The sequence below is a fragment of the Caretta caretta genome, chromosome 2, assembly GCF_965140235.1.
Source record: "Caretta caretta isolate rCarCar2 chromosome 2, rCarCar1.hap1, whole genome shotgun sequence".
In the NCBI taxonomy this organism is placed as follows: Eukaryota; Metazoa; Chordata; order Testudines; family Cheloniidae; genus Caretta; species Caretta caretta.
In genome coordinates, this window is record NC_134207.1 from 247,689,331 (window position 1) to 247,700,262 (window position 10,932).

A 10,932-nucleotide genomic window follows, 5' to 3' on the forward strand; every position below is an offset into this window, starting at 1 on the left:
CATGATAGGACACTTTACCACTCCAGGCCAGTAGCACGTACTCGGGAATCATTGTACAACAAAGCATTGCAGTGTATGTTTGCTGGCATTCAAACAACATCCGTTCTTTATCTCTCTGTGTTATCCTCAGGAGAGTGAGATATCATTCATGGTCACCTGGTTGAAACAGAGTGCTTTTCTTCAGGGGACACTCAGAGGTGCCCGTTCCTGCTGGGCTGTTTGCCTGTGGCTGAACAGAAATGTTCCCCGGGGTTAGACACGGGGTGGGGGGAGGGTTAAGGGGGTAGCCACGCGGTGGGGGGAGGCAAAATGCAACCTTGTAACGAAAGCACATGTGCCGTGTATGTAATGTTAACAGCAAGGTTTACCCTGAAAGGGTGTAGCCATTGTTTTATAAAATGTGTCTTTAAATACCTCTGTCCCTTTTTTTCTCCACCAGCTGCATGCGTTTCAATGATCACAGGATCTTCTCCTTCCCAGAGGCTAGTGAAGATTAGAAAGAAAAAAAAACGCACTTGTCAAGGTTCCTCCCCCACTCTGAACTCTAGGGTACAGATGTGGGGACCTGCATGAAAAACCTCCTAAGCTTATCTTTACCAGCTTAGGTCAAAACTTCCCCAAGGTACAAAATATTACACCCGTTATCCTTGGAATGGCCGCTACCACCACCAAACAATTACTGGTTACTGGGGAAGAGCTGTTTGGACGCGTCTGTCCCCCCAAAATACTTCCCAAAACCTTGCACCCCACTTCCTGGACAAGGTTTGGTAAAAAGCCTCACCAATTTGCCTAGGTGACTACAGACCCAGACCCTTGGATCTTAAGAACAATGAACAATCCTCCCAACACTTGCACCCCCCCTTTCCTGGGAAATGTTGGATAAAAAGCCTCACCAATTTGCATAGGTGACCACAGACCCAAACCCTTGGATCTGAGAACAATGAAAAAGCATTCAGTGTTTTACAAGAAGACTTTTAATAAAAATAGCAGTAAATAGAAATAAAGAAATCCCCCCTGTAAAATCAGGATGGTAGATATCTTACAGGGTAATTAGATTCAAAAACATAGAGAACCCCTCTAGGCAAACCCTTAAGTTACAAAAAAGATACACAGACAGAAATAGTTATTCTATTCAGCACAATTCTTTTCTCAGCCATTTAAAGAAATCATAATCTAACACATACCTAGCTAGATTACTTACTAAAAGTTCTAAGACTCCATTCCTGTTCTGTCTCTGGCAAGAGCAGCACACAGACAGACCCTTTGTTCCTCTCCCTCCTCCCAGCTTTTGAAAGTATCTTGTCTCCTCATTGGTCATTTTGGTCAGGTGCCAGCGAGGTTACCTTTAGCTTCTTAACCCTTTACAGGTGAGAGGAGCTTTCCCCTGGCCAGGAGGGATTTCAAAGGGGTTTACCCTTCCCTTTATATTTATGACACACTCGTGATGAAATGTTCTCTGATCTCATGCTGTCCTCCCACACTGACAGAGCACAGACGAATGCGTGGAGGCAAATAATGTCAGAGTGCAGGAAAGCACAAAATGACCGGGAGGAGAGGTGGCAGGCTGAAGAGAGTAAGTGGCAGGCTGAAGACAGGGCTGAAGCTCAAATGTGGCGGCAGCATGATGAGAGGAGGCAGGATTCAATGCTGAGGCTGCTGGAGGATCAAACCAATATATGTATTGGTGTATGGTTGAGCTGCAGCAAAGGCAGCTGGAGCACAGACTGCCGCCACAGCCCCTGTGTAACCAACCACCCTCCTCCCCAAGTTCCATAGCCTCCTCACCCAGATGCCCAAGAATACGGTGGGGGGGCCTCCGGCCACCCAGCCACTCCACCACAGAGGATTGCCCAAAAAACAGAAGGCTGGTATTCAATAAATTTTAAAGTTGTAAACTTTTAAAGTGCTGTGTGGCCTTGTCCTTCCCTCCTCTACCGCCCCTCCTGGGTTACCTTGGTAGTCATCCCCCTATTTGTGTGATGAATGAATAAAGAATGCATGAATGTAAAGCAACAATGACTTTATTGCCTCTGCAAGCGGTGATCGAAGGGAGGAGAGGAGGGTGGTTAGCTTACAAGGAAGTAGAGTGAACCAAGGGGCAGGGGGTTTCATCAAGGAGAAACAAACAGAACTTTCACACCGTAGCCTGTCCAGTCAGGAAACTGGTTTTCAAAGCTTCTCTGATGCGTACCACGACCTCCTGTGCTCTTCTAACCGCCCTGGTGTCTGGCTGCGCGTAACCAGCAGCCAGGCGATTTGCCTCAACCTCCCACCCCGCCATAAACATCTCCCCCTTACTCTCACAGATATTGTGGAGCACACAGCAAGCAGTAATAACAGTGGGAATATTGGTTTCGCTGAGGTCTAAGCGAGTCAGTAAACTACGCCAGCGTACCTTTAAACGTCCAAATGCACATTCTACCACCATTCTGCACTTGCTCAGCCTGTAGTTGAACAGCTCCTGACTACTGTCCAGGCTGCCTGTGTACGGCTTCATGAGCCATGGCATTAAGGGGTAGGCTGGGTCCCCAAGGATAACTATAGACATTTCAACATCCCCAACAGTTATTTTCTGGTCTGGGAATAAAGTCCATTCTTGCAGCTTTTGAAATAGACCAGAGTTCCTGAAGATGCGAGCGTCATGTACCTTTCCCAGCCATCCCACATTGATGTTGGTGAAACGTCCCTTGTGATCCACCAGAGCTTGCAGCACTATTGAAAAGTACCCCTTGCGGTTTATGTACTCGCCGGCTTAGTGCTCCAGTGCCAAGTTAGGGATATGGGTTCCGTCTATGGCCCCACCACAGTTAGGGAATCCCATTGCAGCAAAGCCATCCACTATGACCTGCACATTTCCCAGGGTCACTACCCTTGATATAAGCAGATCTTTGATTGCATGGGCTACTTGCATCACAGAAGCCTCCACAGTAGATTTGCCCACTCCAAATTGATTCCCGACTGACCGGTAGCTGTCTGGTGTTGCAAGCTTCCACAAGGCTATCACCACTTGCTTCTCAACTGTGAGGGCTGCTCTCATCTTGGTATTCATGCGCTTCAGGGCAGGGGAAAGCAAGTCACAAAGTTCCATGGAAGTGCCCTTACGCATGTGAAAGTTTCGCAGCCACTGGGAGTTATCCCAGACTTGCAACACTATGCGGTCCCACCAGTCTGTGCTTGTTTCCCAAGCCCAGAATCGGTGTTCCACCACATGAACCTGCCCCATTAGCACCATGATGCATGCATTGGCAGGGCCCATGCTTTCAGAGAAATCTGTGTCCATGTCCTCATCACTCACGTGACCGCGCTGACGTCGCCTCCTCGCCCGGTATCGCTCTGCCAGGTTCTGGTGCTGCATATACTGCTGGATAATGCGTGTGGTGTTTAATGTGCTCCTAATTGCCAAAGTGAGCTGAGCGGCCTCCATGCTTGCCTTGGTATGGTGTCCGCACAGAAAAAAGGCGCGGAACGATTGTCTGCCATTGCTCTGACGGAGGGAGGGGCGACTGACGACATGGCTTACAGGGTTGGCTTACAGGGAATTAAAATCAAGAAAGGGGGTGGCTTTACATCAAGGAGTATTTCAGGCAGGACTTCACGGAGGGTTCCAATAAGAAATGGTGCACCTAAGTAATTGTTTTTATTGGAACAAGCAGGTTGGTCTGGCCTCTGATTGATACATGGCTAGATTTACCTCGCTGCACCTTCTCTGTGAGTGACTGCAGTGTGACCTAGGGGAATGAGTCCCCTAGACGGGGTGGAAGCAAATCTGGTCTATTTCTTGTTTTGATCCCCTCCATCTATCTTTTACATCTTTGGCTGGCAGCAGATGGTGCAGAAGGACTGCAAGCCATCCACATTTCATGGCTGCTCGGCAGAAGATGGTACAATAGGACTGCTAGCCATCCTCATCTCTTGCCTGCCCAGCAGAAGATGGTACAATAGGACTGCTAGCAATCCATATCGCCTGCCTGCTCACCATAAGATGGTTCAATAGGACTGACTGCAGGACTAAAGAGAATGACCTGGTCAAGTCACTTCTAATGTAGTCTCTGCACCCATGTCTGCCCCATGTCTACCTCGGACATGACGATGATGGCTACCAGTCCTACTGTACCGTCTGCTGCCACAAGGAAAGGGGTTGCTGCTGCTGTGTAGCAATGCAGTACCACGTCTGCCAGCACCCAGGAGACATACGGTGACGGTTACCTGAGCGGGCTCCATGCTTGCCGTGGTATGGCGTCTGCACAGGTAACTCAAGAAAAAAGGTGCGAAAAGATTGTCTGCTGCTGCTTTCACGGAGGGAGGGAGGGAACGGGGGCCTGACGATATGTACCCAAAACCACCCGCGACAATGTTTTAGCCCCATCAGGCATTGGGACCTCAACCCAGAATTCCAATGGGCAGCGGAGACTGAGGGAACTGTGGGATAGCTATCCACAGTGCAACACTCCAGAAGTTGACGCTTGCCTCAGTACTGTGGAAGCACTCCGCCGAGTTAATGCACTTAATGCACTTAGAGCATTTTCTGTGGGGACACACACACTCGAATATATAAAAACGATTTCTAAAAAACCGACTTCTATAAATTCAACCTAATTTCGTAGTGTAGACATACTCTTACTGTCATGTAACAATTACAATGCAAATCATATCCGTGTTTGTGCCTCTCCACACTATTCTAGAATGTCACCTTGCACATTCACAGGGTGTTTTTCTTCACTCTTCTCTGAAGGATGAGATGACAGACTAGAAGGAGCTATTGATGTTGATCAGTCTGGGCAACAGGGAGGATTGAAGAGTGATGCTGTCAGCATCAGTGACTACTAAGTGACATGCCTAGCTTTCACTGTGCTGAGGAGCTGAATTCCCATCATAGCTTTCAAAGCCACTCCTTCTGTATAATGCTGCAGACAACCAATACTGTAGTGCATCCCCTCTGTCTTATTTTACTCTCCTTTTTCCTCACTCATTGTGTAGCTACTGCTGGGTCACACAGGTGTCTGTCAGGTAGTCCTCAGTATAAGAATCAAATGTTAGGACTGCAGTGCAATGAATGTCCTCTCAGCAGCCCTTGGCCTGGGAGCCAGACCCACTCTAAAATCCTACCTGCCACATGGGGCCACAACAGTGGTACCCCTAACTCACCCAGCAATATCATCAATCTATCCAGCTACACACTCAGCCCGGCAGAAGAGTCTGTCTTATCTCGGGGACTCTCTTTCTGCCCCGCCACCACCACAAGCATGATACAGTTCTGCGGTGATCTGGAAGTCTACTTCCGCCATCTCCGACTCAAAGAATACTTTCAAGATAACACTGAACAGCACACTGATACACAAATACACTCCCACCAACAGCACAAGAAGAAGAACTCCATATGGACCTCTCCTGAGGGTCAAAATGACAGTCTGGACCTATACATAGAATGCTTCCGCCGACATGCACAGGCAGAAATTGTGGAAAAACAACATTGCTTGCCTCATAACCTAAGTCGTGCAGAACGCAATGCCATCCACAGCCTCAGAAACAACCCTGACATTATAATCAAAGAGGCTGATAAAGGAGGTGCTGTTGTCATCATGAACAGGTCTGACTACCCAAAGGAGGCTGCCAGACAACTCTCCAATACCAAATTCTACAGGCCACTTTCCTCAGATCCCACTGAGGAATACATTAAGAAACTGCACCATCTACTCAGGACACTCCCTACACTAACACTGGAACAAATCAACATACCCTTAGAGCCCTGACCGGGGTTATTCTATCTACTACCCAAGATCCACAAACCCAGAAACCCTGGACGCCCCATCATCTCGGGCATTGGTACTCTCACTGAAGGACTATCCGGATATTTGGACTCTCTACTCAGACCCTACGCCACCAGCACTCCCAGCTATCTCCGTGACACCACTGATTTCCTGAGAAAACTACAATGCATTGGTGATCTTCCAGAAAACACCAGCCTAACCACCATGGATGTAGAGGCTCTCTACATAAACATCCCACACACAGATGGAATACAGTATCCCTGATGATGCCACAGCACAACTGGTTGCTGAGTTCTGTAACTTTATCCTCACGCACAATTATTTCAAATTTGGTGACAATATATACCTCCAGACCAGTGGCACCACTATGGGCACCCTCATGGCCCCACAATATGCCAACATTTTTATGGCTGATCTGGAACAACGCTTCCTCAGCTCTCGTCCACTCACGCCCCTTCTCTACCTACGTTACATTGATGACATCTTCATCATCTGGACCCATGGGAAGGAAACCCTGGAAGAATTCCACCATGATTTCAACAGCTTCCACCCCACCATCAACCTCAGCCTGGACCAATCTACATGGGAGGTCCACTTCCTAGACACCACGGTGCAAATAAGTCCACCCTATACCGAAAACCCACCAACCGCTATGCCTACCTTCATGCCTCCAGCTTCCACCCCGGACACACCACACGATCCATTGTCTACAGCCAAGCGCTGAGATACAACCGCATTTTCTACAACCCCTCAGACAGAGGCCAACATAGAATCTTCACCAAGCATTCTCAAAACTATGATACCCACATGAAGAAATAAGGAAACAGATCAACAGAGCCAGACATGTACCCAGAAACCTCCTGCTGCAAGACAAGCCCAAGAAAGAAACCAACAGAACTCCACTGGCCATCACATACAGTCCTCAGCTAAAACCTCTCCAATGCATCATCACTGATCTACAACCCATCCTGGACAACAATCCCTCACTTTCACAGGCCTTGGGAGGCAGGCCAGTCCTCGCCCACAGACAACCTGAAGCATATTCTCACCAGCAACTACACACCACACCATAGTAACTCTAACTCAGGAACCAATCCATGCAACAAACCTCAATGCCAACTCTGCCCACATATCTACATCAGCGACACCATCACAGGACCTAACCAGATCAGCCACACCATCACCGGTTCATTCACCTGCACGTCCATCAATGTAATCTACGCCATCATGTGCCAGCAGTGCCCCTCTGCTACGTACATAGGCCAAACTGGACAGTCCCTACGTAAAAGGATAAATGGACGCAAATCAGATATTAGGAACGGCAATAATACAAAAACCTGTAGGAGAACACTTCAACCTCCCTGGACACACAATAGCAGATTTAAAGGTGGCCATCCTGCAGCAAAAAAACTTCAGGACCAGACTTCAAAGAGAAACTGCTGAGCTTCAGTTCATTTGCAAATTTGACACCATCAGCTCAGGATTAAACAAAGACTGTGAATGGCTCGCCAACTACAAAAGCAGTTTCTCCTCCCTTGGTGTTCACACCTCAACTGCCAGAAGAGGGCCTCTTCCTCCCTGATTGAACTAACCTCGTTATCCCTAGCCTGATTCTTGCTTGCATATTTATACCTGGCTCTGGAAATTTTCACTACATGCATCCGACGAAGTGGGTATTCACCGACGAAAGCTCATGCTCCAATACGTCTGTTAGTGTATAAGGTGCAACAGGACTCTTTGCCACTGTTACTCTAAAACTAATTTCTCTCCCTTGACAGTGTAATTTACTGCCTCTGTTCTTCTCGGCTAACTCTACATTTTACTGCACCAAGGGATACGGCTGAAACTTCATCGTGTGTGAAATGGTCCCTCTTTGAAGAGTTTTATATTTAAAACTTGTTTCTTCTGTCTCAGTCTGACACCTTAGAGATGATAAATTAAGAGACATTTCTGGGAATGCAGCCAATACTGTTGGAGCCCAAGAAAATCAATCTTCAACAAAAAAATAATTTTGATGCCATCACTATCTACCAACATTTGTCTCTGACTTCAGATAGCAAGTCTGAGAAAATGGACTGCTCCCATTAAATAAAGGGGAAGTTGGGAACTGTACTTAGATGTGTGTTGGGAAAGGGCATCTAGTGCAGAAGAGAGCTAATCATAAAGTCCTATAGAATACCACAGTGATGGGCACTGTAGAAACATGGAATAAGTCCTACAGAAACACAGTATATTCATCACAAGATATAAATAAATTTCTCCGCTTTACAGAGCTACAATTGGTAGACACCGTGTACTCCACTTAATAGTACCAATTCTTCTAAAAGTACAGGATACTCCATTTAATTGGGGTGGCTGTTTTACAGAGAGATCTCCTAGGGAATTGATGTAGCCAACTTTTACTGATTAGCAATGACTGCTTCTTGATCAGAACAGTATTAGCAAAGTTTCCACTTCATGACAACATGTTTAAGCCTATGATTTCTTGTTGCAGCCGTCTTCTCCCCCTGACCCCATGAGATGGATTGGCAGATGGGTCCTTCCATGTCCCTGGTACAACAGTGTTGCCCAGATGCAACCATCCCTGTTCTTTTTTTCTGTCCACTTTCTCTCGTTTCTCCTTTTTCTCATTCTTATCTTTCTTTTTTCCTTTTTGCTGTCTTACATATTTTTGCTTATCCTTCTCTCTAATCCTTTCGATCTTCTCCCCCAGCTCCCTACTAACCAGAAGATGACATGCTGCTCGGGGTTTGGTGGAGGTGTCCTGTGCGGTGTACCACAGCTACGCAGGGAAGAGAATCTTGGGCCCAGGACCTGCTGCCTGAGCCTACAGGCCTGTGCATGTGAGCTGCTTCCATAGCAGCTCCATGGAGGCTACAAGGAGAGAACACAAATGTTAAAGGGGAAGAGATATGATTAGAATACAGCACTAACATGGTCGTATCGCCAAAACAAACCTGCCACCCGCCATTCTCTGTCACACCACTCTGCCCCTTATAGGGTTCATTTGCCAACTCCACAGCTGCCAGCCTGATGGAGTTCTGTAGGGGGAATTGATGGAAGTCAAGTATCTCACTCCTGACAGACATTCTGGCTTCGGTGGCTGACTCCTTTTCTTTCAGGTCGTCTCTTCTTCCTGCGCCTTGTCATAGAACCCCCTCCCAAGACATAGTAGTAGGAGAGTCCTCTTTCCCTTGCTGTCAGTCCGAGAGTTTTCTATAGTGTCATTCATCATAGTAGGGAAGCATTGCTTCTCCTCCTCGTGTTACATACTATCAGACACAGTGCAGAGCCAATTCTCTTATTTCTGTTCCTCCTCATCAGACCCAGTCCTCAGTTCGCTTTATTGTCATTGTGAATTGGGAAACGTACAGAGAAAAGTTCCCTAGCTGTCCAAAAATAGGACACAAAAACTATGGGAAGGGGATTAGAGGGATCCCACACCACTAAAAAGAGACCCAGTCTTAAAGCATTGACTAAAACTGATGAAGCTTTAAAGTCATGTGGCTGCAATTCTTGATGCAACCAATAGTGACAGTAATTATATTCACAGTCCTTTTAGCGCAGTCAAATCTCCAGGCTAGCCTGCGAGCTTGTTCCATCACTATGCCTGGTTTGTGCAGGATATTTATTTAAATGTTGTTGCCAATGAAAATTCATATTGTCCTTTGACTTTTTTTTTCTTGAATTCAGCCTTCTCCAGAGGAAACAATGTGGAAACTTGGTGCTGCATCAAGATTGCAAAATGGAGTAATTCCATAAAAAGAATGAAACCCAGAAGGATTTAGAAGATACCAGTTGGCTCTGATAATAATCCAACTGCTCTACTTTACTTTTTACTCTGTTGGTTACTTCCCACCCCAATAAAGGTTGTTCAGCTGTGTTATTACAATTGCACCTGTGATACATCAGCAGTTGAATTTACACAGCAGACCTCCACACTGGACTTTAATATTATAAAATATTACTACTGTATTCTACAGTCATCACCTCCAGTTCTGCAGTGATATTACTATTACAGCGGCAAAGAGCCCTGTGGCACCTTATAGACTAACAGACGTATTGGAGCATGAGCTTTCGTGGGTGAATACCCACTTTGTCAGATATTGTGGATATCCGAATACGAAGTGGGTATTCACCCACGAAAGCTCATGCTCTGTTAGTCTATAAGGTGCCACAGGACTCTTTGCCGCTTTTACAGAGCCAGACTAACACGGCAACCCCTCTGAAGCTTGCTACTATTACAGTCATCTTTTGGACCATTGCGGTCAAATGCTGTCGGTTTCTGTTGTTGTTTTTTCAAATAAGGGCTAGCCTGGAAGCAGAGCTCTCAGGATTTGTAGAATGCACAGTATGGATGGTTGGAGCCCATAGATGCTACTGCAATAGAAATAATAATAAAACTAGAATGAGCATTAACCACTGAAGACTCCATAGTCTAGAGTAAACATACTGTAATGATCCACTAGGGAAAGCCAGAGTGTAATTTGTTTCCAGGCTGATTACCGTGTAAGATTTCAGGGTACATATGATAAATGAAGTGTGGGGGGAGAGGGGGAAACTCCCTTTTATGGACACCCACCCAGCCAGTTAGCTATAAAATCCCTGTTAGTAGCTGTTCTCTACTTGCTTTACCTGTAAAGGGTTAAAAAAGCCCATAGGTAAAAGGAAGGGAGTGGGCACCTAACTGAAAGAGCCAATGGGAGGGCTAGAACTTTTTAAAATTGGGAAAAAACTTTCCCTTTGTCTGTCTGTCTGTTGTTCTCCAGAGAGAGGAGACACAGAGCTGCATTGCTGTAAGATGCTAAACCAGGTATGAAAAATCATCAAATCATTCTTAGGAATTGCTTATCTAAAACCCCAGATATGTAAGTAAATCAGGAAATGTCTAGGAAGATGTGATTAGGGTTATTTCTTTTATTTCTTATTGGCTTGTGGTCTCCTCTGTGCTAACCCCCAAATGGTTTTGTTTTGCTGGCAACCATTAAGCTGGACTTCAAGAAAACCATTCTTGTTGCTTAATTTTGATATTTGCTCTTTTTAAATCTAGCAATAGCCTAAGTTCCAGATGTATTTTCTTTGTTTTTAATAAAATTTACCTTTTTTTTTTTTTAAGAACAGGATTGGGGTTTTTGTGTCCTAAGAGGTGTGTGCCTGTTGTTTA